Genomic DNA, 27,341 nt, shown 5'->3' with positions numbered 1-27,341 from the left:
AAATCCATTTATTTTGGATCAAAAATGAAATGATTAAACACTTGAATTGGAAGTATGATGCTGGTCAGTTCTGCTTAGTGTAATGCTGCTTGCCACTTATTTAGAAATTACAATTATTTTGTAACATGAACCTCAGACAAACATCATCTTAAAATTACACATCAACCCACTTGGTTTGGTGTTTGTCCTGGAGCCACGCTCCCTCCTGCTGCTGCAGTTCTGCCTACCTAAAAAGCTGGGAAGGCTGGAGCTCCACAACCATATCACAATCCTCACACAAACCAAACGAGTTTCCCAAGGAAAAACGAGGAAAACGGAGGGGAACCAGAGTCCGTGTTTCAGGAAACAGACTGGTACAATTTAAGCGAGTGTCCAGTCTGAATGCACCCTTCAAGTCATCCTGCAATAAACAGTTGTGTTATAGATGTCATGCTTTTCTCCTAAAACCGACTTTATGCTTAAAAAATGTGCAGGACAACACACAAGCTGGCTGGTGTCTTTAGGCACTGTTAAATAGCAGCACAGCCCTGATCCACAGCTGCCATGTACTTGGAGTTCTCAGTTGTGAGAAAATAACAATGCAAGCAGCCCCAAAAAGGAATCAGTCAGTGGATGTTTGTGTTAATGAGGCAGTTTAGACGACTCGCTTTATCACGATGAAGCAGAAAGAACATTTTGTATGTGAAAAAAGGAAGCTAAGACCAAGAAAAATAAGAGCGGTTGGGATTTTCAAAATAAAATCCTGTTTGTTTCTGCTGTGACATTTCCAAAGGGACACTGAGGCTAAGCAAAACTGCCTGATTGGTCCCTTTTATCCACCTTTAAAGATAGTCCCACTAAAACAATCTGATGGGAGTGCCACTTCCAAGTTAGTTGGGATTTCAGGACGGGCTTTTAAGTGTTTGTAATTGACACCATACGTACATCATCATGGGCATAAGATACAAGATACAGCACCAAAATTAAAACGATTTTTTTAATGTAAAGCCATGTATTTCATGTGTCTTTACAATAATGTATATTCACAATGCTACCGTGCCCTCTGTTCCAAATATCAGCAGTTCCCAACCTTTTTAAGCCATGTCTGTCCTTCATCAGATGTCAGACATATTTTCATGGACCGACCTGTTTAAGGCTGATTTTTTTGGTTTTGGAAAATCCCTTTTCACATTAAAAAGGCCATCCATGGGGAAAAAAATGTCTACTTTATAGAGAATGGTGAGTCAAAAAAATCAAAGTTACTTATTTGTGTATATTCATTAAAGGTAAAATTATAGTTTTTTTTTTTCATAGAATGCCATTTTAACACTTAGACAATTCAGTTTAGGGTCGGATTAAATACCATTTAAATAAAGCATTTGGAATGCATTTTACAGCCATTACTTCAGTGTGTCATGAATTTTGATTCTATATTATATTTCATATGAGTTTATTATATGTCATGCATTTTTATTTTATATTTGAGTTTATATTACTGCATATGATGTATACTGTATGCTGATTTTCCTGTATTAAGTGTTTGTTTGAGAATATACATTGAGTATCTTAATGGTTTTACTGTATTGCAGATGCTGATGGTCAGTTTGTATTACTGGAGGCTCCTGCATCACCACACATGATTGTCCTATTTGTAAGTGATTATTGTCTTTAGATCTCTAGTTTTCTGTTTGGTAGATCAAGCATCTTGACATATTTACACTGCAGGATGAAGATGACGACACCACTGCTTCTGTAACAGAATTTGACAAAGCGAGACCCATCGAGGTATATGAAGACCCCCCTCTTTTTATTTTTTAAGTGAGATCAATTTTGTCATTGCGTTTACCAGAATATTGCTGGGCATGTAAATGCAGATGAGGGTCAGTGTACCTCCACCATGAATTTGGCAGTGTAAGAACATTTCTACAGCCACCAGTTCTCATGTTAATATTTGGTCTTCTGATTCCAATTATGTGGAATTACTCTGTCTTTGTAGTTGCCTCCCAGAAAGCTGTATAAAGATAAGATGAGATCAGTCTTTATTGTCATTGCACACCAAGTATTGGGACACTGTCCCACATCAGTGCAATTAGAGGAAAAAAAGAAATAAATAAGGGGGGGGGGGTAACTAGTTTTAAATGTTTACAAATGACCTGGTGTTAATGTTTTGCGTTAAATAACGTTAATGCACGGTTGTAAAAACTGTCCGTTGGTCTATTTGTCTGTGCTCTCAGCACTCTGAATCTCCTGCCAGAGGGCAGCTGCTCAAACACCCGGTGTCCTGGGTGTGTGCAGTTCCTCAAGATGCTGCAAGATGCTTCCCTCTTTAGACAGTGGGTGTTGCAGAGATCTTTCAGGGAGGGAAGGGGATGGCCAATGATTTTTTTTTAGGCGGTGTTAATGACCCTCTGCAGTTCCTTTTTGTGTGCTGTGCTGCAGCTGGAGAACCACGCAGAGATGCAATATGTCAGCAGCACACTTTCAATGGAGCAGCGGTTAAAGACGGTCAGCAGCTCCCTCTTTAGATGGGTCTTCCCGAGAATCCTCAGAAAGTGGAGACGATGTTGGGGCTTCTTCACAACCTTTGAGGTGTTGGAGCTCCACCGGAGGTCTGCATCTACTGTATGTGCACTCCTAAGAACTTGCTGCTGGGCACCCTCTCCACACATTCCCCATTGATGTAGATGGGCTGAAGGTTGGACTTCTTCCTCCTGAACTCAATAATTAGTTCTTTGGGCTTGGAGATGTTGAGCACCAAGTTGTTGTCTTCACACCACCCCACCAGCTTGTGGACCTCATCCCTGTGTGCTGTCTGATTTCCACCGGAGACGGTGGTGTTGTCCGAGTCCATCTTCTAAGACAAACTAGAAAATGTGACCTTGAGATGGACCTTATACAACTTAATGCCAAAAAGAACAGCCTTGAAATAGAATTGCTGGAGCACCAGCTTAAGGTGAGAAACAGTATGTGAACATTTAATCTGTTATTTGTTGAATGCAGTCTAAAGCAATACATTCACTTTTTTATTACAGCAAATAAAGAAAGAAAGAAAGAACAATCAGCCTTTGAGTCTTGATTTTTATTAGACATAATTTTAAATAATCATGCCCTGTACCACCCTGCCATCTCTTTGGTCAGCTGGGTTCAATGGGGCATCCACTTGATGGCGGGGCCCTCTCCTCTCTCAATTTGGAGATGTTGTGAAGAACAACACATGCAGCTGTGATGTCACATGCCCTCTCTGGCCTGACCCTGAGCCCGCGTAGGCACTGAAATCTTGCCTTCAGGATGCCGATAGTCATCTCCACCCTGACCCGGGTTCTGCTGTGGGCCCGGTTGAATTGTGCCTGTGGTCCAGGCTGAGGTTCAGGGTAGAGGGTCATCAGATATGGCAGACAAGGATAGCCCCTGTCCCCCAGCAAGTATACATTGAAGTGTCCTATAATGGCAGTTAAGGTGTCTAAGTTATTTAACATTAAATACTTACCATTGTATAAAAAGAAAAAAGTAAGGCAAATTATACCTTGGTGAAATTTGGGGCAAAAGGATGACTCCCTAAAAATTCTGGCATCATGAACAGATCCTGGCCATTTGGCTTCAATGTTTGTGATGAGGTGTGTGGCATCACATATTACCTAGATAGTGGGGAACAGTAATCAGTATGATTTCAAGTATGATTAAAAGATTGAACTATAAATATTGTTACCTGCGCATTGATGCTATGCGTTGACTTGAAAAGAGAAAAGGGTTGTCCCTTAATGAACAGAAGTACCAAGCTTTCTGTCCCCAGAGAGCAGACAAAGACTTTCTGTCCCAGTTTCTGTCCCAGCGCAGACGCAGACACATGGGGAGGTCAGGCTGCACTTATTTTTACACAGTCAGCAGAAAAACTCTTAAACATTGGATCTTTCTGCTACCCACCTGATAAGCCACTGAGGATTTGCACATAGCAATGTGCTTGCTGTAGCAAAGCTTTGGTAACAGTGTAGTCTGAGATGGTTTCTCTTGCAGGTCAGTCCTGCTCAGCTGAAAAGCCAATATCTTAAAGTACCGGTAAGCACTAAATTTGTCTGACTTGTTAAACAATATTGTCTCTTTTTTTGTCCCACATCATAGAAATTTCAGCTGAATATTTTAGGAAAGAAACAAATGACTGTAGTTTGTTTCAGACGCATGTTGCCTCAGTCAGCACTCCCCTGAAAACCTTGAGTTTTGGAACATTCTTTTGAACTAGCAGAGATTATCGATTAAATTCAGATTTGCTGACATGGCAGTTAGATGTCACTACACCAGAAAAATACACACACACACACACACACACACAAAACATGCACAAACACTCACAAATGAAGGCGCACACAAACACATACACATTACATTGAAAATAGCTCATAAAAAAGTATTTAGTCAGCTGCCAAATGTGCAAGTTCCTCCACCTAAAAAGATGACAGAGGCCCGGACTGTTCATCATAGAAACACTTCTACTGTGGCAGACAAAAATTCTGGAACTTAATTCTTAAAGAATGTATTTGTGAAATTGAGCAGAAAATAGGTATTTGATCAGTAGCAAAGGTTCCCCTCAGTGCTTTGTACTGTAACCCTGGTTGGTAACTACAGAGGTCAAACGTTTTCTGTGCAGATCTCCCCTGGAGCTGAAATATTCTGTTGCTGAAAAACACAAACTTTTAACTCTTTCCAGAGATTTTCTTCAGGGTTGAGATCTGAAGACTGGCTTAGGCCACTCCAGAACCTAAATGCTTCTAATGAAGCCACTCCTTCGTTACCCCGACAGTGTGTTTGGATCATTGTCATGCTGGAAGATCCAGTCATGTTTCATCTTCAATGTTCTAACTGATGGAAGGAAGTTTTTGCCCTGAATCGAACGATTCATGGTTTCATCCTTTCCTTAGTACGGATCAGTCGTTCTGACCCCTTTGCAGAAAAGCAGCTCCAAAGCATGATGTTTCCACCCCCATGCTTTACAGTAGGTATGGTGTTCTTTGGATGCAAGCTTTGTTTTTGGTTTCATCTGACCATATTCCAATCCTCTTCTGGATCATCCAGTTGGTCTCTAGCAAACTTCAGACATGCACTGGCTGAAGCACTGGTCTACCTGCAGGATTTGAGTCCCTGTTGACATAGTGTGTAATTGATGGTAGTCTTTATTACTTTGTGAGATCTTGCATGTAGCCCCAGACTGAGGTTACCAGTGGTCCTGTATGTTTGTAAGTGGCAGTAAAGATCTCTTCTTTAAGGCAGCCCACCTACTTCCTTCTATGGTGAGGCGAACATAACTTACTGACAAAACCTCATGAACAAAATAACAGGTGATGAAATCTATATTTTCATTTATTCAAAGTCTATGAGTTTGTTAGTTTGAATCATATTATCATAACAAATCATAGTTCATAGAAATGCTATCATAGTTTTTAGTTGATAGAGTTTTCTATCTTCTTCATCTGTTTTTTGATTATGAGACAAATTTGTTGCTTCAAATGTGACATTTGTCTGCACTTACAGTAGATGGAGCAACTCCAAAACGAACAAAATAAGGAATATTGTTTTGTTTCATTCATTCAGGATCTAAATCCCAAGAGAAACTTGGGAAACAAAGAGTGTAGCAGGTTAATAAAATATTTGTGCATTCTGTGGCACATACCACAAAATGCACAAAATGCACGATATGTTGAAATACCAACCTAACCTGCACAGCTTTAAAAAGCTATTAAAATGCAATAACTTGTGCAGCAAATAAAGACTGTTGCTCCTTTTAAATAGAAACAGGAATTATTTGACAGCAAATGAACATTAATGTGAATATTTGTATGTTCTGTACTAAATTTATGATTTTTTTTTCAAATCTTTTCAGTATATTTTTGTAAAATAAAACCTAATTTAAAAACATAAAGAACAGCAACCACCTTGTTGAAAGTTAATGGGAGATCCCTAATAAAACAAACACACACACACACACACACACACACACACACACACATGAGCACACCGACACATGCACGCACAGACATGCATACAGACATATGAGTGCACAGTCTGTTCATTTGTCCTCTGTATGTGTGTGTGGGTGTGTGTGTGTGTGTGGGTGTTGGATAAAGATGGACACTGGCTTTGCTTAGTCACCAGAGGACAAAACGATGAGTCATCTGAAGGCTTGTTGTAAGCGGAGTATTCCCGGTCCTCATGTTTTCTTCTCCACTCGTCAGCCTGCTGTTGCACATATTCATGATGAGCGAGGCTGGATGAGAACACTCAGACTTGTTTATGTATCACTACAGACTCATTTTCTTTGAATCTGTTTTTCTATGGGAAATCTACTTCTACTAAATTTGTGTTCAAATTCAACTTCTTTATCAGATAATATTCTTTCCAGTCATGGAATTCTTATTTTGTTGCATTTTGTATTGCTAGGTCCTTTATGTTTTAGTTTCTCCTTCACATTTCTGTCCTTTTTTGTGTTGTGCCTCTTTTTGCACCTTAATACAATAAGTAGCTTTGCTTTTCTTCTTCAGCTGCTGCAGGTTTTTCTGCACTCTACACCTCCTCTTCCTCTCTCTACATCACTGTTTTGGATTTCTTCCTTTCCCAGTTGCAGGAAAAGCCTTGATACTTTTGAAATGTAAATAAAGTTTCTTTGTTTCCTCAGCTGTGGCCTCCTTCAGCCCTGTTTTTCAGGCAGACTTCAAACAGGTACGCTGACATGAGGCCCCCCCCCCCCCCCCCCCCGCTCTGTGAAACAAGGTCACGGGCGGCGCTTGGCTCTTAGAAAAACCTTCCTTTCATGGAAGAACCGGGTGGGTGAGAGGAGCTGAGAGGGGGCTCCCAGCCAGCCACCCACCATGGACTCAGACAAACAGTGTGGCACATCCACTGCTGCGTGAAAAGGTGGGTGTGTTGTCTTTAAACACCTTTGTGGCATCCAGTTGGCCCCTCCCATGTTTTGCTCATGTGTATTAGTCTCCATGCTGTCTTTGGTATTTTCTGGAGTTCTTCACTCATTTGTCTGTTTCTCTCTTTTCTTTCAGCTGTGGAGCCAGCAGGACATCATTTCAGTGGCTCATGCTGAGCTCAGACCGGCAGAAACGCTGCCAAATGCTACAAGCAAGAACAAAAAGAAGGTTTTAAAACACTACCAGCAAAGCAGGAAGCCTCAGTGAAGCGACAATGTTTTATACACTGAAGAACCCTCCCCTCATCCACTCCAACACTGCCAGAGGGCAGCCAGCTTCTTCATTTAGGTTACTCACCCATGCAGCCATACAGAGGACAAGGGCGACATCTCCTTCCCTGAACACAGGGGGGCGCTGGCCTGCTGCAGGCCTCTGAAGACACTCCTTAACTAACACAAGGGGTGCTGAAGAAAATGACAGAAGGACTGGCTGATATTACCCCCCCCCCCCCCCCCCTTCACTGTACTGCACCCCCCTGTACTTCTAGGACAACTAGGAAGTTGCTTTTTTAAATTCTCAGTTACTTTTTAAAAAGCAAATTATATACTACTGCTATACAAATGGTTGATGCATTCTTACATTGCACACCTGTAAACTAATCTCCTGTAGAAAAGACACCTGTCCACAGAATCAGTCTGTCAGTCAAACTCTCCAACATGAAAAGACCAAAAAAGTTTTCAGTGGATTTAATGGAGAAGATTGTAGACCTGCAGCAGACCAGAATGGACTACAACACCATCAGAAAGAGGTTGGAGGGTAACTCACAAACTCACTAACATACTGGTCAATATTTAATACTTCCAACACTTTGTTCTCTAATGTTTGTGGATAAAGTAAGTGGGAAGAACAACACAGACTGGTGATGTCGTGAGCACATTAACAAAACAGATTTTCTTTTCTACTTTTAACTGCAGATAATATAGTTTTCAAGAGCAGATGAGGTTAGAGCGCAGCCTGTTTGTTGTTTGCTTTTGTAGTTCTTTGAAAAAACTGAACGAAAACACACACACACACACACACACACACACACACAAATTAGAACATAAATCACCTGTTTTCTTTTTTTTATTGATTTCCTTGTGCTTGCAGGCTTCAGGTAAAATAACTGTTGAGATGTGTATGTTCCACATATACCGGTATTTGTTCCATTTGTCCATACTGTTTCTGTTTAGGGAGATGGACATGACAGCTATGCTAATCTCTTACATAAAGGCTTAGAGAGTAGAGTTGCTCATGCCTTAGTTACAACTGTATTTACGGGTAAACAGGAGCTGTCTATAAGTGGGCAAACGCAGGAAATATCAAGATCACAGACCAGTGACAATGCACATTTTGTCAACCCGCGTCCAGCCGGATTGTTGGAAATGAGTAAAAAAGGCAAAAAAGTATTTAATCAGACACCAATTTTATTGTCCATTTTCATGACAACCCTTGAGGTGGTCGTGCAAACCTCTAGAACAGACAGCAGCCGGTCAACCCAGGTACAGGGGCAGGTGATGAAGGAGTCAACGGTTTAATGTTTTCTATGCACGGCCTTGCAGCAGATGGAGATACAAATGCAGCTCTTGCAGATTTATTTTTTTATCTATTTTTAATTTCAAGAATGATTTTTTTATTTGCAGTCAACCAAACAGATGTGTCGTAATCAAGGTGAAGCTAAAATAGTGTCTGTCTTGCCAGCGTTGTGGAACAAGAAAAATAAAAATGTATTATAAAAATTGAGCATCTTCAAATAAAAGGTATCCCTTGACCAAATTTTCTATTTTATGAATGTTATTTTTAATGTCTGTTACCATCAAATGTGGCACTGAACATTTGAATCTCTTGAACTTGTTCAACATCCTAATTTTTAAGGTAAAGATGTAGTTATTAAGTGCCATTCTAGACTTAAAAACATAATTTGGTTTTTCCAACATTCAATAAAAATATATTTTCATACATTTAATACAGCGGTATTTGTTGCAAATAAATACTTTATTCATCACCATTCATTACAATTTATTTAAAATGGGCAATGCGGAAAAAAAGATACGGTGGGGCGAAAAAGTCTTTCTAAGTCTCTGATTCTGCTAGTTGTTCCATTTAAAAGCTGACTTGAGCCTGTAATGTTCATCATAGATTCAGTGCAAATGTGAGGGATAGAATGCAAAAATAGAATCCAGAATTAGTTTGATAGAGTTCCTAGTGTCTGTTTTGTTAACTGACTTCTTGGTTCTTCTATTATCCGACACGGTTGTGTTTTTTCACATACCTGACATGTTTGACGGACATCTTTGTCTTCGTCAGAGTCGTCGTGAGATGGTAGTGATGTGACGTAACCCTTGTGCTATCCAAGGCACTTTAACATTGGGAGTTGGGTCATCTAGACCCACTAGACAGTGCTCTGAACCTTTTTTCTTCAATGATTTGTGATCTTCACTGGTGTCCATGGATTACATGAAATCTTTCCACCTTTATCCACCTTTGTCATGGTAGGGAGAACACGTTAATGTAAGGGGGGGTCATCTAACATAGCACAAGGGGTATAAGTCAAAGTTTGACAGGTGACTCCGCCCCTTGATGTCCGTTTGCTGCTGGAGGATGTTGCTCCAGGTGTGAGGGAGCAGGAAACAGAAGGAAAAAAAACAGACAAAGAAGACAGAAAAAAAAGGAATGGTCACATTGTCAAACTTCAGAGGAGTAACACAACGCATCCAAAGGGCCATAAAAAGACATCACATCAGCACCCGTATAAAAAACCTGTCAAACCATGTAAAAAAACTCAGGCAACTACTGGTATATCCAAAAGACAAGATTGTACAAAACAAAAAATACAACATAATTTACGAAATACCATGTCACACTTGCAACAAAACATACATCGGAGAAACAGGACGCATCTTCATCACAAGAAAAACAGAACAGCAAAAAGAATCCAGAAACTAAACAAAGAGAAGACTGACAAGAGATGCAGGCATCTCAAGAAAACACGAAATCAGCCATCACGGACCACTGCAAGCAAGAAAACCACATCCTGGACTGGGAAAAGGCCAAAGTCCTCCACACTGAAGACAACAGACACCGCAGATGCATCATGGAGGAGATCCGAAAGCGAGGCCACACTTCCATGAACCGGGATGAGGGGGCCTTCCTGCTCCCTCACACCTGGAGCAACATCCTCCAGCAAAAAATGGACATCAAGGGGCGGAGTCACTGGGGAAGTGGGGACAAATAGTCCAAAAAGGAGTAGCAGACACGTCACAACAATTATTAGGTTTAAGAAAAAGAAAGTGACCAATGGGACATAATTTTCTAAATATGTGCAGCCAGTGCTGAACTTTTTTCATGGCCACACGGACCTGAAGAAAAGGTTAAGGTTTGAATACGGTTGTGGTTAAATGCACCAACTGGCAGCTCACCGCTCCCCCTGTGGTGAAGAAATGTGACAGCTAACGGGTCTTTAAATTTAAAAATCTGCGACCACTGGCAATATTTAGCCTTTGACGCTTTTAAAATACGTGCAGGCGATGCAGCAATGTGCGTCTTGGTCGCACGTATTACGTGTCACAAACATGAATTTCCATTTCCATACATTTAAATAACATCAGCCTTACAAAAATGTCCATATCTGTTAAAAAGGTAGATAAAAAGAGAATAATGAAATAAAAACAGGTAAGCCATCTCTGGGCTAAAGTAACTGGGAGCCAATTGCAGCATCTGTTTAAAACAAAGTCACGTCTGTAGGATCAAAATACCCAAATCTTTTTCTTTTTCACAATTTCTTGCTAACAAATGGCAAGAGTGTTTTGTTTTAACTTTATCAACACAGCCCCACATGTTGGGGGATTGTATTATTGCTCAATGAACTCCGCCATCACTGCTGCGATATGAAGGCCAGTGACTATTTGTCGTAAACAATGATCTACACAAAACATGGACATTTTTTGCCAGTGCAAGATTGTTCTCCATTGTGGAGATGGCTTTTATTCCTGGCATTCTCTCTATTGCTATTCAGTAAACACGTGTACTTTGTGGAATCGATGTTTGTAACTGTATATGCAAGTCTGTGACCCTGTAAGGGATTTTTGATGGTAACTTCACTGGGTAAATTTGGTATTGAAGGCAAAGAATAGTTGTATTCAGAACAGACACATCAAACATGAGAATTATGTTTAATTTTGACAGTAATCTTCTTCTCCAGAGACCGGCTAAAGACCTTCAGAGGCTTGAAATGTTTTTTTAGGTAGCCATTTCTTTGTTGACCAGGCAATGTATTTTGAATCCTGATAATGATGGAAGATCAAGTCGCGTTTTATCCTCAGTGTTCTTGAAAGCGTAGAGCCGATAGAGAAAATCCAGGAGCAGCAAGGACTCAAAACACCTCCAGGAGGTCCAAGGATTTATTATAAAAGCACTGACAACAATACTCCAAAGACAAGGTGAACCCGGAAGAGATCCTCAGAGACAGAACACAAAGTCACCTCCTTAAATACTGAGATGCACCCAGCTGCAGACAAGATGGCGGATGGAGCTCTCCACTCCATGCCAGAAGCAGAAATTAATCTTCTCCAAAACGGAAGTGTTAATACATTTGATTTATCAGAAGGTGAGGGATGGCAAAAAAAAAAGGAATTTTAGAGAAACATTTATTTAATAATTCAGAAATTGCAAACAAGATTGCAAACAAACCTCTGACTTTGTGCCGGATGTCACTTTTAATTCATTTCAGTCACAAGTTCTGCGCTTAGAAACGTTTTAAAATTATACTTAAATTATAATCGAACATTTATTTGGATTCACAATGCAATGCTCCCTTGTGAGTCACCTTTCTCAGTCTTGGTGTTTTGTAGATTTTTGTGTGTGCAATTTAGCATGTTCTTTTGTTTTTTTGGAGATCTTATTTACCTCTGTTCTGTACAGAGTGCTTCAGTTTACTATGTGACATAAATGTTCAGTCATGAGCAGATCTTTGTTTTCATTCTATACTCTTAAGAGTTTAAACAAGAGAGAAAAGTGTGAAAATTCTAATGAGTGTCTGATAAATATGTATAAATGTGTAGTAAAACATCTGTCATTAGATTTCAACTATGCAGGTTACTTTTAGAACGATGTTGTCCCATAACAAGGCTTACTCTTGGTTCTGCCCACCAGGACGGGGCTCCTCCACTGCCGGTACTGCGTTGCGTTCTCTACAGGGGACGGGTCACTGCTGTTGTCATCCTCTCCCAGGGGAAATTACCTTCACCCCGCCCTGACTCCTGGTTGGGGGGGAATCCGGTAGGCGGGTGACCATCATCCCACCTTCTCTCTGTCCTGCTTTCTCGTTCTGGTGCTCTACTTGGGTTTTTGTTCCAGTCTCTTCTAAAAGCCTAGAGGTGCCAGATGCTCACCTGTTAAGATCCTTGGAATTTCTGCTCTTGGCGTCAAAGTCCAGGTCAAGGAACCCAGAATTAACACAATAAACACAAAACAAACCACGTTGAAATTATGTGAGCTTACTGAGGTTCTTCACACTGCAGGCTTGCTTGTCCAGTGTCAACTAAGAAGGACATAAAAAAAACCCGACAAAATACAACTTTTGTTTTGGGGAACACCAACTTTTGCTTACAGCATGGAGAGGACTCCATCCGCCATCTTGTCTGCAGCTGTGACAGTCTCACGGAGACCTTAGGGGGGAGGGCATCCCGGAGACACGGCTAACCTGCACAGAAACCAAAATAGAATAAAGCACCAAACAAATTCATAATAATTCTCACTGACTGAAGAAGGTTTCTGCCCAGAACCTCACCGTACCTGGACCCATTCATCCTTACCTTAATAAGGAGAGGTCGTCCTGCCCCCATATGCCGAAAAGCAGCCTCAAATGCATGATGTTTCCACCCCCATGCTTCACAGAAGGTGTGGTGTTCTTGGGATGAAACTCTGTGTTCTTCTCCCTCCAAACACGGCGTTTGTACCAAAGAGTCCTCATGGACTCTGGTACAAGAGTGTATACCAGGCCGGTGCTTCAGACAGATAGGGATTCTGATAAAGCAGCAGTTGCAGTGGGCTCAGTCTTACAACCACACCGTCCATCTTAGAAGGTGATGGGTTCTCCCAAGTTTTCACATGAATGTACCAATTTAAGGAAAGAGTCTGGATTTTTTGGTAGTAGCTTAAATGATGAAGTTAATGAGGAAGAATGTGCAGCTTTATTTTCAAGGGGGCCTAAATAATTGGATGTAGTTTTTCACCCATTAAGAACAGCTGAATTGTGTACAGAAATGTTATCTCCACCTTGCTCACAAGCACTAAATCATAGGTGGTATCAAACGCAAACAAAGTGCACCCTCGACTGTCTAAACATTTACATTAGAGCCCATCTAAGAGGCGCTCCAGAAGAAGTGGGCTGCTATGCTACAGAAGATCAGCACTTTTGCTGCATCCGTCAAGTCCTGTCAGTTCCTCTGCTTGGATAAATCAGACAGGAAGTCTTTGAAATCTGCTGCACATTCCACATGAAACTCTGAATGTGTCCATCAGAAGTTTCCACAGAATAAATGCTGGGGAAGTGCCACATGCAAAGCTCAGGCGTTTCTGCTCTTTGATCTGCAATTGGCTCTGACTGCTGAAGATTCAAAGGTTCAGGAAATGGTTCATTAAGGCACATAATTGCCTGAATTTGATCATCAGTGCGGCAGAAGCGTCATCTTCCTCATACGTCCAAAAAGAAAGTATTGACGAAAGTGGAAAATACCACAAGCACATAACACCTCTCTATAAAACAGTGTACAACAGTCCTTTAAAGAGTTCCTCTGCATGTAGGTGAAGGAAAAGTCATTTTGTACATTTTGCCATCGATGTTTCCCTTCAGGCGAATCCAGGAAACCATTTCTAAATCCACCACCATCGCCATGTTGGAGAGCCCCGTTAGCATCCTGAAGGCTAAACCAACATTTTAAATTCTTTCAAGGGGAAGCACTTTTTAGTCCAGCAGCTGCTGAAATAAACAGTTCAAGGCTGTGCAGACCCCCCACCCCCCACCTGAGGTAATGATGTTCAGTCTTCCACTTTTTCAGCAGCAAATTACACCTCCCCCTGAATTATAAAAAGGATCAGAACCCTTACTAAATGTGTGTCATCCATGTCTTTTATGTACAAACAGACACAGAAACACAAAATCTTAGAATATCATGCGGGTGAGAAATGGGAAAATCTGTGTGGGGCACATAGGAGCAGAGCCTGTAAGGTAATAATGTTCTTGCATGTTTTTTCAACGGGCACGCTGCAGGCGACAGGATGTACACTTAGACAACATTCAGGGGTGAATAAGGGGGAAGTAGGTGAGATACAGAGTCCTGTGCCTGTGCAAAAGAACCTGGCTGATGAAAATGAGGACATTAGACAATCAGAGTGTAGTTTGTATGGACATCCTACGGGGCACTTACTTATCACGTGCATGCAGCATTGTGCAGGGTCAGTAAGGAGTGCACCTCACTAATGACTAGAGTGATGCGCATGGGGCGCCGTGCGACAGCATCATAAGTGCAGGTGATGACATGCCACCCATTAATGACGTTCTAGGTTTTATTTTAAATATTGGAACATGGATGGAAGAGAACTCTTTAAAGCTCTATCAAGACTAAACAGAGATTTTAATGGTCCAAAGCTGAGAGACAACTTATCAACCTGAATCAGAAGTCAGAAACCTCGTGGGATTTTAGATGCAGATCTTACCTTTAAAGAACAAACAAACCATATTAGGATGTCTGCATTTTATCCTCTTAGAAATATCGCCCGAGTGAGACCCTTTCTGTCCAAAGCTTATGCTGAAATATTAATCCAAGCTTTTATAACATCTAAAATGGATTATTGTAATGCCCTTCTTTCTGGTGCTAAGAAAAAAAAACATCAATCAGCTGCAGCTTGTTTAAAACTTGGCCGCACGCAGAAAGAAGGAGCACGTGACTCCAATTCATGGATCATTGCATTGGCTCCCAGTCAGCATTAGGCTCAATTTTAAAGTTTTTTAGGTCTGCTGGGGGTCCCAAAACTCAGAACCAAAACCCGCAGTGAGGTCATCACCGTGGGTCCTGCCTGTGGAAGGGCCTGCCTCACGACGTGCAGAAGTTCTTAAGAAAAAACTCAAAGACTCGTCTTTTAAGCATAGCTTTTATGTCGTTTTTACAAGTCCACTGGTTGTAATTATAATTTTAATCATTTTATTAATAATTGATTTATTTTAATTGTATTTGTGGGATGTTTATGAGTGTTGGGTTTTTATGTGTTTTTATTTATTTTTTATTATGATTGCCATTTTAAATATGATTTTTTATCTTGCCATTATTTACTTTAATTTTAAAGTGTTTAATGTAACGCACTTTGAGATGTTTTTTTTAGCAGGAAAAGAGTTATATGAATAAAGTAAATATTAAATAAGTGCGTGTAACTTTCATTATCCTTACAGATACGTCACGATGCACTTAGCGCACACACAACAATCACACAAGTCATCTACATGACTTAAGGCGGCTGCTCAAGCTACAGGGAAACTGTAAAGCAACACCTGCTCTCCTCTCAAGATGTATAACCCCTCTCTACCCGCCTGGACCACGCAAGACCTGCACCGGTGTGGGTCGACCTCCGTGCGGGTGCGCGTGAGTTAGGCTAAAGAAGTCAAAACCAGGAAGACTCACTGTGGACAAGATTTTAAATCATTATTATTGCCGAGCAACGTAGTCAAAAACTTTGACTTCTAGACCAAAACTGCCTTGTCAACATACGTTGGTTGTGTGCTCATTGAACCAACAGCTAGCCGAGACGGCTTGCCTGCTCAGATTCAGTTATGGCTGTGGCAGTTGAGGTTACCGAGTTTGAGTTGTAATTTTGGCTCAGCCTGCCGCCAGCTGGGATCCTGGCTCAGCAGGGCGTGGGCGTTCAGGCGAGCGTGTGTGAGCGTAGCCGTCTTCTCCTGCACGTGCATTTGTCTGCACCCGCGTGTGTGCTTTTACCACATTCGTCTGCGTGGGCGTTCAGGCGGGGGCAGAGCCGTCAACCTGCGGACATATTTATCAGCTTTTTCTCTGTACGCACTAACAGCTCAATATTAAACTGATGCGCTCGCTTTGTCAGGCTGAGAAACACACAGAACCGATAGTTTCAGGTTTTCTTTTTCATTTATTTGTGACCGACGTGAAAAAGGAGAAAATGGCTGACCAGCTGTTACACCCCTGTCCACATGCAGAAAAGCAGTCCAAACATACAAACAAAACAATATTACGGCCACAGCCGTAACACCAGCACTTGCTTAGCGCCATCACAGACTGATTAGATCACGGCTGAGAAATGTCACATGTGCTGTCTACATGGATGAGGCAGTTCTCCCATTGGGGTCATAAACGCAGGGTTTCATGAAGCTCAGCACAAGCTCAGCCCTAAATGTCTTTTTACTAATAATGAATGTCTGTGAAAAGGTTCATTAGACAAAGGTTTCTGTGTTGAAAAGTCTGATTTCCGAGCAAAACTAAACTAGGTCATCGGATAAAAAACTATTCTGCTTGAGAGACTTGTGAGGAAGACCTGCTGTCTTCCAGATGCTGGTTTAGTGAAAAAGACTGACTCAGCTTCTCTGTTTACATTCAACGCGAGAAAAAGACTGCTGACTTCCTCCAAGTGTTACAAGGCTTCAGTGGAGGTTTTATGGTCCCAGCATCCCAATCATCTGCAAGACAACTAAGCGTAAATGTACAGTAATTCTAAATCTTCCTTCTTTGTGTGTGTTGATCATCTGTCTGCCAAGAGCAGTGAAAACTTTATTTATTGTTTAGACTTTGAAATACAGAATAGGGATAACTAAGGCCCTTTTTGTAATACTAACATATCCTTCCATAAATCTATTTTTTAAACCCACTTGTTGGGGTCAATGGGTTGCTGGAGCCTATCCCAGCGACTGTTAGGGAAAGTCAGGGTAGACCTCAGACTGTTTGTCAATCCATCGCAGGAATACCAACAATTCAAATTTAGTAAAAATTTGAGAAACCATCCCAGCATCAGGACCAACAACAAGATCAGACGACACACAGATCATGTAACGTCAGTCATGAGCATTTAAAATGTATATAAAGCGCATCAAAACTATATTTAAAAAAACAACAGCTTTTGTTTGATAAAAGTCATTTAGACTTAGGGCAAATTTCCCCTCCCAGCAGATAAGATGCAGAAAATCAGACATGACAGCCGCTTCAGAAAGCGGTCTGCAGGGAGCTGCTCCTGCGTGTCAGCTGACATCAGAAGTGTCAGGATTACCACGCCGGCCAAAGCACGTGTGCTGGCAGCCAAAGAGGAGCAAAAGAGCATCTCCATTTATAGACTGATGCTAATGATGTTTGTGCAGCCAATCCACTGTGATTACTTTACTTCAGTGTCATGATTTGAATTTGTTGTCCTGTTTTTGGTCCTTGTTCTGTCTTGTTTCTGTTTCCTGTTTTATTTTGAAAGTCTCCTGTCTTGTCTGTTTTCTTGAGTTTTACTTCCTTTGGTCCCCATCAGCCCTGATCGTGTCCACCTGTGTCTTGTCTGCCCTGTCTGTATTTAAGTCTTGTCTCTGCCTTCCTCCTGTGTTGGTCCATTATTCCTGTTCTGGTGTTCATGTCTTGTCATGCCATGTCCCATGTTTCTTGCCACGCCACGCCACAGTGAGTTTTTTGTTCCTGATCTGATCCTGCTCTGCAGCGCTTTTCGTTTGTGTTTGTGATTAAACCCCTTGCCCCGGAACTGTGTGCCTCCTGTCTCTGCATCTGGGTCCATCCGGCTCTCGAGCCCCACCACCGTGACATTCAGGCTGCAGCCAGAAGTTTCTGTGTTCTTACTCATTTAACTATCATCAGCTAATATTAACGTGAACAAAACAGCTCAAAGTAATTTTTCATCTTAATCCTTCTGGTTATCATTTATTGAAGGTGACTGTAGTAAAGAAGCGGCGGCCAGAAGCGAACACAGTATGACATGTTGTTCAACACTGAACTTCTGTTTGTTTTATATTTCTAGTTCAAACAAAAAAACAGCAGTTCCCGCAGTTAAAGTTAAGAGGAACCAAAACTAAAATAATCTGACTGACCTTAACATGTTACACAGCTGCAACGAACATTTTGAGCATTTTCCACGTATGAAATTTCTGTCTTTCGTGATACATGCGGGATTTACGTGATTCATGAGTGCCTCTTGTGTTCATCATTCGTCGATGTGCGCAGGTGTCTGTCGAGGGTTTCAGCCGATGGGTCTTTAGGTTACTTAGTTTTTGAGATGTTCTAATTTTTGGTCAGTTGAGAATTATGCAGTTTTCGCGAATTTTATGTAGTTTCTATGCAATTATTATGTAAATCTTATGCAATTGTGCAAAATTTTTGAGAGAGACAGATGCAAATTTGTGGCTTTCCAAAATCATTCCACGTATGACCAACAGACGTTTATGTACCACAGATGTATAACTTTTATATCACATATATGACGCACATATCACGTTAAAATGATTTAACTGACACGCAAATTTTGGGCCAGATTTGACGTTTACGTGTATTTACGTCGTACGTCTTCCGCGTTTTTAAAGTGTTTCGTTACTACTGAGCCCTCCGTTTACACCAGGGGTGTCAAACTCATTTTCACTTAGGGCCACATCAATGGCTGTCCTCACAGGGCCAGATATAACTTATACATGTAACTAAATGGAATGAAAAATGAATGTAACTACTCCTTAATAACTCATTATTTATTTAGTATAACTTTTTAAAGTGACAATTAAAGTTGCATAGAAAACATATGTTTACATGTTACTTTAGCATAAATCCTTTTAAATTAGATTCTGTTACTTTAGGTTATATGGACAGTGTTTGAGTCCTAATGTATAGTAGCCCAATCCGATGTTTCAAGTCCGATTCCCCCTAGATATGAATAAATACACACCAACTTTATTTTTTATTTTAAGAATTTAAAAACTTTTGTGCTCTCGCGGGCCACATAAAATGACATGGAGGGCCACATTTGGCCCGCGGGCCTTGAGTTTGACACATGTGGTTTAGAAGATCATCTTGCTCTGTGTCGGACCTTTGTTTACAACGGGTCCTGCAATTTCTTCTTCTATGGTGTGACGTCATCATTAGTCGGAGGCCACACGGCTTGATCCCGTTGTAAACAAAGCTCCAACATGGAGCGAGATGATCTTTTAAACGGGCTTTTATTATTGTTATTGCTAAGTGGATGTTCGCTTATAGTTTTTTTTAAATCCGTGCTTCATTCTTGGCCGAACTGACCCAGAAGAAGGGTTAGGATTAGTTTAATACGTGATAACAAAATTTAGCTGTGAATGAACTTAAACTGAAATAACCATCAGCCTTTATTTTGTCTGTAGCCGACTGGTAACACAAATTCACATGATTGTTTGCACGGTTTCTCAAGACTGTTCATTCAAAAGCCGTCTCTGCCTGTCCCGAAGCCCGTCCCAAAACTGCGCATCAGCACAAGCACAATTGATTAATCCATGGGCACCATTTAGTAATCCGTGCGCATGGAGTAGTAAACGGTGCACACAGTTTATCGGATTTTTTTTCTTTTTAACCACTGGCCCCAGGGGCCTCCATACATTCCTGATAGATCTGTGAAAATTTCACATAATGTCCACATCCTTTCTCACTTTTTCCACATATATTCACGTATGAAGATTTTCATCTGTGTAATTTGCACAGAATGTACGTAGTGGCTGTGTCACACGACCTTTAGCCTGAGTGTGGGTAGAATTCTTCAAATGTCAAATGTCAAATGTCAAATGAGAGAGAGAGAGAGAGAGAGAGAGAGAGAGAGAGAGAGAGAGAGAGAGAGAGAGAGAGAGAGAGAGAGAGAGAGAGAGAGAGAGAGAGAGAGAGAGAGAGAGAGAGAGAGAGAGAGAGAGAGAGAGAGAGAGAGAGAGAGAGAGAGAGAGAGAGAGAGAGAGAGAGAGAGAGAGAGAGAGAGAGAGAGAGAGAGAGAGAGAGAGAGAGAGAGAGAGAGAGAGAGAGAGAGAGAGAGAGAGCATTTATTGTCATTTGCACCACTTTTACACTCCCGAACAAGATAAGACATACAACAAATACACATGTACAGTTCAGAGTTGACTGAGGCTGCTACAGAAAATGCCCTGCCTTGCTTAGGATGGGTGAAGATGGGTAATAAATGGGGGGGCGGGGGGCAGGGGGGCAATAGTGACAAAAAAAAGTTGTACCTCAACCCTGTGATACAATGTGTAGATACAAGAAAAAACTACACCGTTTAAACACAAAAGCACATTTTCACACGAGCAACACGGTAAACGAGGTTCAGTGGTGGGAGGGTGGGGGGGGTGTCCCCCTGTGATGCACTCACAGATACACTTGGATCGGTTAGAAAAAAAATAGGAACAAGACTGATTTATTCTGCTAGCCCTGACTAGCTCATGAACACAGTAAGCACCACCTTCACCTGCTCACTGTGTCTTAGCTGTTACCTGATCAGCACATCCTTGGGGTGCTCGGCTCTTTCACACTTGGTCTTCTCAGCGTGTTCGCTTTGGTCTTCTGGATGACAGACAGATTGAAGGTTTATCTTCACTGCTGTGGCCTTCTCTCATTTTTTTGCTCCCTTCATATGGATGTCTGTTGTGCAAGTCAGCAAATGTGACATGTGTTTCATTGTCTGACTGTAGCCAGAACGAGGTGAGGCAGGAGAGAGATGATGAGACAGACACAGAGAAAGAAATGACGAAGGGCCAGGAATGAAACAAATGTGATTAATAAAAAAGAAGACTGAAAAAGACACTCAAAACCACAGAATGAAGGCAGACCAAAGGATCACAAAAGGTGAACTGGTATATCAGAGGAAAAAGAACTGGTGCATTCATTACCTCTCCGCCCTCATAACTGAGATACAGGCTGGAGGGCAGTGAGGAGGATGAAAAAGCAAATATAGCGTTAAAGTTGCTAGTAAACAGTAATTTTTGTAACCATGGCGATGAGGAGCACACCAGCTTGCTGTAATGTGACCTGCAGCTAACTCTGATATTCTGACTTTCATGTTCCATCATACAGAATTAAATTTTACAGTGAGCAGGAAACCTGTAACCACAGTGGCAACCACTACATTATTCCACAGGCCAGTTTGACATCAAATGCACAAAGATTTACAGAATATACAATAACTTTAACTTTCTAACAGAACGAAAGGGAACCCTATTTTGATGAGCTAACTGGTTACATAATAAAACGCACTCTGCTTGTTTTTAGACTTGATATATGGCTTTTGTGCTGATCGTTGTGTAAATATACACTGAAAAAATAGAAAAAAAGCAGAACATTAGCTTGTTGGTTGCCCTTTAACAGCTGTTGTTTCAGTAACCTTGTCCGTAACCAGAACAATAATGTCTTCTCTAATTTGTACTTTGTCAACAGATGACAGAAAGCTGTTCCTAGCACTGCGCTTTTCTGGACTGAGAGGTCTGAGGTCTTTCCAGGTATCTGTTGTAGCCACTCCTCCAGCTTGGGGGTTACTGCCCCGAGTGCTCCGATTACCACATACCACATGAGCTGCCATGAGTCCAGACAAGGCAGATTAAGAAAAAAAAAACTACTATTAATTGTGGCCTGGACTTTTACCACTTAGTGGTAACACATCTTTTCCTGTCTTCTTCTGGTTCCAGCTCTTGTCCTAAAGGATGTGCCAGTCTGAGTCTTATGAAGAAAAAAAAAACACATTCCCAGTTTGTTTTTTACACTTATCTTACCCTGGAGGTTATGTTTTTAATGAACTGTTTTGTAACATTTAGCAGCAGTTCTTCGCTTCTGTCTTTCACTTCTGCTGGAGCGAAGTTTCTGCGAAGTGTTGCTTGGCAGACAGACAAAGACAAGCATGTGAAAAAAACAGGGCCACATTCTGAGGATGGGAGTGTAAATGCAGGGAAACAGAATAAATGGAGGCTGGGAGGGCCAAAGACAAGCAGGAACCGAAGACATGGGGGACCGTCGTAGATGAAAGGGCTGGCAGCATATGTGATTAGATTGAAGGAGGGGCTCAGACTGAGGATAAGAGTAATAGCTTGGAGAAAATAAAAGATGGAGCAGACAGAGCTGAACACAGAGACTCGCTGAGGCTGCAATTGTTGAAGCCTGAGAAGTGGTTTTTGGAGAATCAATGTCCTCACTGCTCAGAAAAAAACCTGTATAGTTCTCATGGTTTCATGGTACAGCCTGGTTCCTGGCCTCTGATTGACCCTCTTCACTTGCCATCTTCCCTTCATTCCCTTAACAGCTGCATTACCTTCATCTGGTCTAAGCTGCATTTAACCCTTGTGCTATCTTAGATGACCCCACCCTTACTTTGACGTGTTCTTCCTACCATGACAAAGGTGGATAAAGGTGGAAAGATTTCATGTAATCCATGGACACCAGTGAAGATCACAAATCATTGAAGAAAAAAGGTTCAAAGCACTGTCTAGTGGGTCTAGATGACCCAACTCCCAATGTTAAAGTGCCTAGGATAGCACAAGGGTTACGTTGTGTTTCTTCTTCCAGAGTTTACCCAAATATCTTTTCTTTGCCTGCTCTTGACCCAGCTACACTTTAGGATCTTGAGCCACGACATAGCTCAAAGATTACCTCGCTTATTTCAAGATACTCTGTCCTGGCTGTTCTTTTCTGGGTTGTCCAACAGTGGTGCAGGTCTTCACTTTGAATCAGATTCATGTTCCTGCCTCTCCTGCCTTCCTCGTCTTGACGAGAGCGGGACCAGCTGTTCCATGGCAGGAATAGCAGAAAATGCGCAGGGCTATAGGGTAGTTGGTGCCAGCTGAACAAGTCACAAAGCCAGACCACACAGAGGCAGGCCTGGAAGGTTCTGCCCCATTCTGCAGTACGCCTGCATGTGCTGATACAACTTTATGATACCTGAAGCAGACTGTGACAAACAAAGGCATTCTAAAAGGGGATTCTACTTCCCAGGTAACCCTTGAACACCGGAGGTTTGATGTTTTTTGACAGGCCATAACTTTTGTGCCGCTTTTCTCCACTTCAGAATCCACTGAAATTAGGTTGACGGTGTAAACGGTTGAGTGTAGGTGTCGCGGGCGACATCCCCGGTGTTACAGTAAAGGGTTAAAACCTGTGCAGTTACATGAAAAACTGACATAAGTTCGACTCAGACGTCAGCGCTGAAATGCTTCCTCCCCTCCACCCCTAGCTCCCCAGGCAAGGCTCATTTCCAACCCAAGTTTGCCTCCCATGCAACAGCCCCAACCTGCTGGCTGGCTTTGACAGGAGAGGGATGGATGAAGTGGATAAAACAGGAAAAAGAGGGATGGAGATGGAGAAAGGAAGAAAAATGTGAGTGTAAGGAGGGATGCTGCACCGCGGAGCTGGTATGTATTACTCTTTGTTGATAATACTGCCCAAGAAGACGTGATGAACAAGGTGCTGCCTTGTTATTCATAACATCCCATTCACTGCAGAGTGACGCATTTTTAATTTACGCACCAACATGGAGCCAACTCACAAGATATGATTAATGGACTGTCATTTAGATCTCCTCACTTTTGTTTCTGCACAGAGTGTGAACTTTGTGTGTGTTATACCCCACACAAAGCATCTGTAAGGCTGAATGAAACCATGCGAGCAAATTCAGACATGAAAGACATTTTGAAGAAGAAGACGGACAGTTTTGGAGGGGTCCCTAAAGGTCAACGTGTCACATTTCTGAATGTCTCTTCCTGGCTCCTGGTGATGCTCTGATGAGTAAGCCTTCTTTCTCATCCTTTTTCCAGTTTCACTAGCTGCTTTACACACTTATGTTTGAAGAATTGAGATATTGAAATTAACTTGATGAACTATTTAAACTGAGAGGGGGCTGAGGATCCAGCCGTGCTGAAAACATCAAACTGGGCTCTAATGGTTTGTCTGCCTAAACAAGGACACAACAGCTTGGAGTCAGATTGAGGGAGTTTCCCTGTTATCTACAGCCAGTGGTCCCCAACCCCCTTGCCGTGGACCGGTACCGGTCCATAGGACAGATGGTACCAGGCCACAAAGAAAAAATACAAGGCCTACCTTTTCGCTTTGTTTGCGATCTAATTCTAAATGAAGTTTTATTTTGGAAAACACTCATTCTTGACGCATGTCAAGTCGCTCAGTCATGCGTCGAAAATCCATCCTTAATGCTGTATTTGGATCACCAGGGCAGATGTTTTTGCCCCAAGGGCATCTGGATGAATGGGAAACTAAGGAATGGAGTCAGAACAAATATAGACCCAATTGTGCCTTTATTGTATGAAAGAAGCAATTGAGCTGAGGGAGTGGTTCTTCCATTCAGGTGGGCTTGGCTGTCACTAAAGCAAAATACAGGAGATGGTTTGGATTAGACTTTTTGATTATGAATTAGACCATCCAAATCCCTACCTAGTACATGCTATACAGCATTTATCACCATTAACTTTCTTCATGTGGCACAAAAAACCTTGAAATTCTAGAGGAAGCCAGGCCTTAGTTTCACAGTGGCAGTAGTTATTTTATTGAATCACCTTCACATAATTATGTTTGGGGCTGCACAACAAGAAGGCCCTGGTTCAAATCCCTGCTGAGACCTTACTGTGTGGAATTACATGTCTCCATGTGCACATGTGGGTTCTCTCAGGGCACTCTGGCTTTCTTCCACAGTTCAAAAAATGCTTCTTAAGTCAATTGCTTAGCGTCCCTTAGGTGTGTGGTATAGTGATTGTGCTGTCCTGCAACAGAACGGCAACCTGTGAACCCTATCTTCACCCAACAGTAGCCGGAACAGGCCCCGGTAACCTAGTGACCCCGAAAGAGATACAGAAGATGGATGGAAAATCATGTTGGATTTTGGCAGCAATGTAATAAATAATAATAATACAATTTATTTGTATAGCGCTTTAAATGCCACACAAAGACGCTTTACAACATGTGAGCAAAAAACAGTTAATAAGAACAGAGCTAATACAATAAAAATAATAATAAAAACATAAAAAGACAAATTAAAGATTAAAAGCTATTTTGAAAAGATTAGTTTTAAGTGATTTTTTAAAAATTGGGAGGTCTCTGTCTCCCCAATTTCGATGCTTGGTCCGACAGAGGAGGGACAAAAGGTTAGCATCGGACGAGCGCAGAGAGCAGGAAGGGGTGTGACGCTGGAGGAGATCGGTGAGGTATGTTGAGGCCAGGTTATGAAGGGCTTTAAAAGTGATGAGGAGAACTTTGAATTTGAAACACTGAGCGATGGGGAGCCAGTGAAGGTCTTGAAGGACGGGGGTGATGTGTTCACGAGGGCTGGTGTGTGTGAGCAGACGGGCAGCAGAGTTCTGAATGTATTGCAGCTTATTTATTATTTTGGAGGGTGTACCATGGAGTATGCTGTTGCAATAATCTAATAATAATAAAGGCATGAATGAGGGTTTCAGCAGCAGCAAAGGAGAGGGATGAACGGAGGCGGGCAATGTTTTTCAGGTGGAAACAGGCAGACCAAGTGATTTGGTTAACATGTTGTTCAAATGATAGATTAGTGTGAAGAGAAACCCAAGGTTACGGATGACTGGTGATGAAGACAGCGTGGTGTTAATGAAATTTAACTTAAAATTTGAAATGGATCTTGTGATGGTTTTAGGGCCAATTATGATTGTGTCTGTCTTATCACAGTTGAGTTTGAGAAAATTGTGCTCAAGCCATGTTTTGATGTCTGTTAGACAGCGGGTGAGTGTGAAGTAAGTGGTGGAGCTGATGGATTTATGTATAGCAATATGTCATCAGCATAACAGTGAAAATTTAGACCATGTTGTTGAATGATGTTACCAAGGGGTATGAGGTAAATGATGAGGTAAAGGATGAACAGGAGCTGATTTTGTGGTAAAAGTTGTTTTAACTAAAGAATAGCAACAATTAAAGTGTGTTAGTCGTGCAAATGCAAACTGTAAAGGCCTGTTCACACCGGGACGAATTTCGCCAGCGATTTTCGCCGACGTTTAACGCCTCGTGACTAAACAAAGGGCACCAATGACAGTGTGTACACCGACGCGAAAAACGCCACGCGTAAAAGTGGCATTTTTAAAAAAACGCCTCGGGTTCGTTTTTTTTTTTTTGACGCGTCGCGTCGAAATCTACTCGACCAATGAGAATGGCGCTTTTGCACACGTGTCTGGAGCTTCTGAAGTTACAGTAAAACACAACTTGGGGGCGCTCAAACCAAAAACTGCCTTGCTGAGCACACATACCAGCGAAGAAGATAGATGCCAAGTAGCGTCAACACTGCCGCAAAGAAATAATGACGGATATTCTAAAATATCCCCGAACCAAGCACCAGTTGGAGCTACTGATGCTTGAAATATTCATGTTTTCTTTGTTTGATTCTGACAAGCGCGTAAATACTTGCTATCTTCTTCTGAGTGAAAAGCGACTTTAAGAAGCGTAAAGTTGCACAGCGCCACCTTGTGTACAGGAGTATTTCTGTTTACATTAAGCGCCATCTAATGTCAGGGAATGAAATTGCATGTTCGCTCTGCTCATCGTCAGCGAAAATCGCCTGGGTGTGAACACAAAAAACGTGGCGAAAAACGCTGGTGAATAACGCCTGGCGAATATTCGTCCCGGTGTGTACGGGCCTTAAAGAATTTTTCCTCCATGTGTTTGGGACTGAAGCCACAGTGGAAAATGGAGTGGTACCGTAATAAAAGCCCACCATCCTGATGCCGCTCTGAAACAATGTGGGTCCCTGAAGTGGCCCCCACACACGACGCCATCAGTCTTACTAGAAGATGGGCTCTCATTCATGCCTTTATTTCGGCAGCATACACAGACTGACAGCAACAGGGTCCTTACAACACTTCATAACAAGAGGCCGCCGTTACCCCCCCCCCCCCCCTTCGAGGTTCTCAGTGGTAAGCGTGTCACAATGCATTCAGTTCACCAACACGCCTCTGGTAGTCCAGTCAGTGGCTTAACTGTCCCCTCAGCTCCTCCTGTTATTCCTCCTCTGCTTATTGGTTGAATGCTGTAAGGCATTCAACCCTTTGTTTTCCTGTTTCTCTTTATTTATTTTTATAGTATCTTCCGCCGTTTTTTGGCGTTTAACTACTTCTACAATTTTTAACCTATTTTAACCATTCTACTTTTAAAATGTTCATCTCTTTCATCTTATTTCTGCTATGACTTTTGGTTTTTCAAATCCTTTTACTTTTTAAGATATTCCAGGTTTTCCGGGAATTTTTGCTCCATTGAAATACATGGAGAATTTTTCGTTCAGAAGTTCACAGTTAAACTCCTTCTACAATTTTTCACCTATTTTAACCGTTCGACTATGAAAATGTTCAGCTCTTTCATCTTATTCTAGCTATGACATTTTGGTCCTTCAAATCTTTGAACTTTTCCAGATATTCCCGGATAT

General features: G+C 41.7%; 2 long non-coding RNA genes across 2 annotated transcripts; one reads left to right on the top strand and one right to left on the bottom strand.

Moving 5' to 3' along the window:
* Window positions 1-3,282: 3,282 nt before the first annotated feature.
* Window positions 3,283-3,816, bottom strand: LOC110016764 (uncharacterized). The gene is made up of 3 exons (XR_002292112.3): window positions 3,686-3,816; window positions 3,503-3,614; window positions 3,283-3,418 (listed from the first exon to the last, which is right to left on the bottom strand). It is a non-coding gene; the product is annotated as an uncharacterized LOC110016764 (long non-coding RNA).
* A 2,925-nt stretch (window positions 3,817-6,741) lies between these two features.
* LOC144984462 (uncharacterized) lies at window positions 6,742-8,699 on the top strand. The gene is made up of 2 exons (XR_013648175.1): window positions 6,742-6,879; window positions 7,020-8,699. It is a non-coding gene; the product is annotated as an uncharacterized LOC144984462 (long non-coding RNA).
* Window positions 8,700-27,341: the final 18,642 nt, after the last annotated feature.

Source organism: Oryzias latipes, chromosome 16 (genome assembly GCF_053564925.1).
Source record: "Oryzias latipes strain Hd-rR chromosome 16, Olatipes_Hd-rR_3.1".
Lineage (NCBI taxonomy): Eukaryota > Metazoa > Chordata > Actinopteri > Beloniformes > Adrianichthyidae > Oryzias > Oryzias latipes.
The sequence above is the reverse complement of the archived record's forward strand: the minus strand, read 5'-3'. Positions and strand labels throughout refer to the sequence as shown.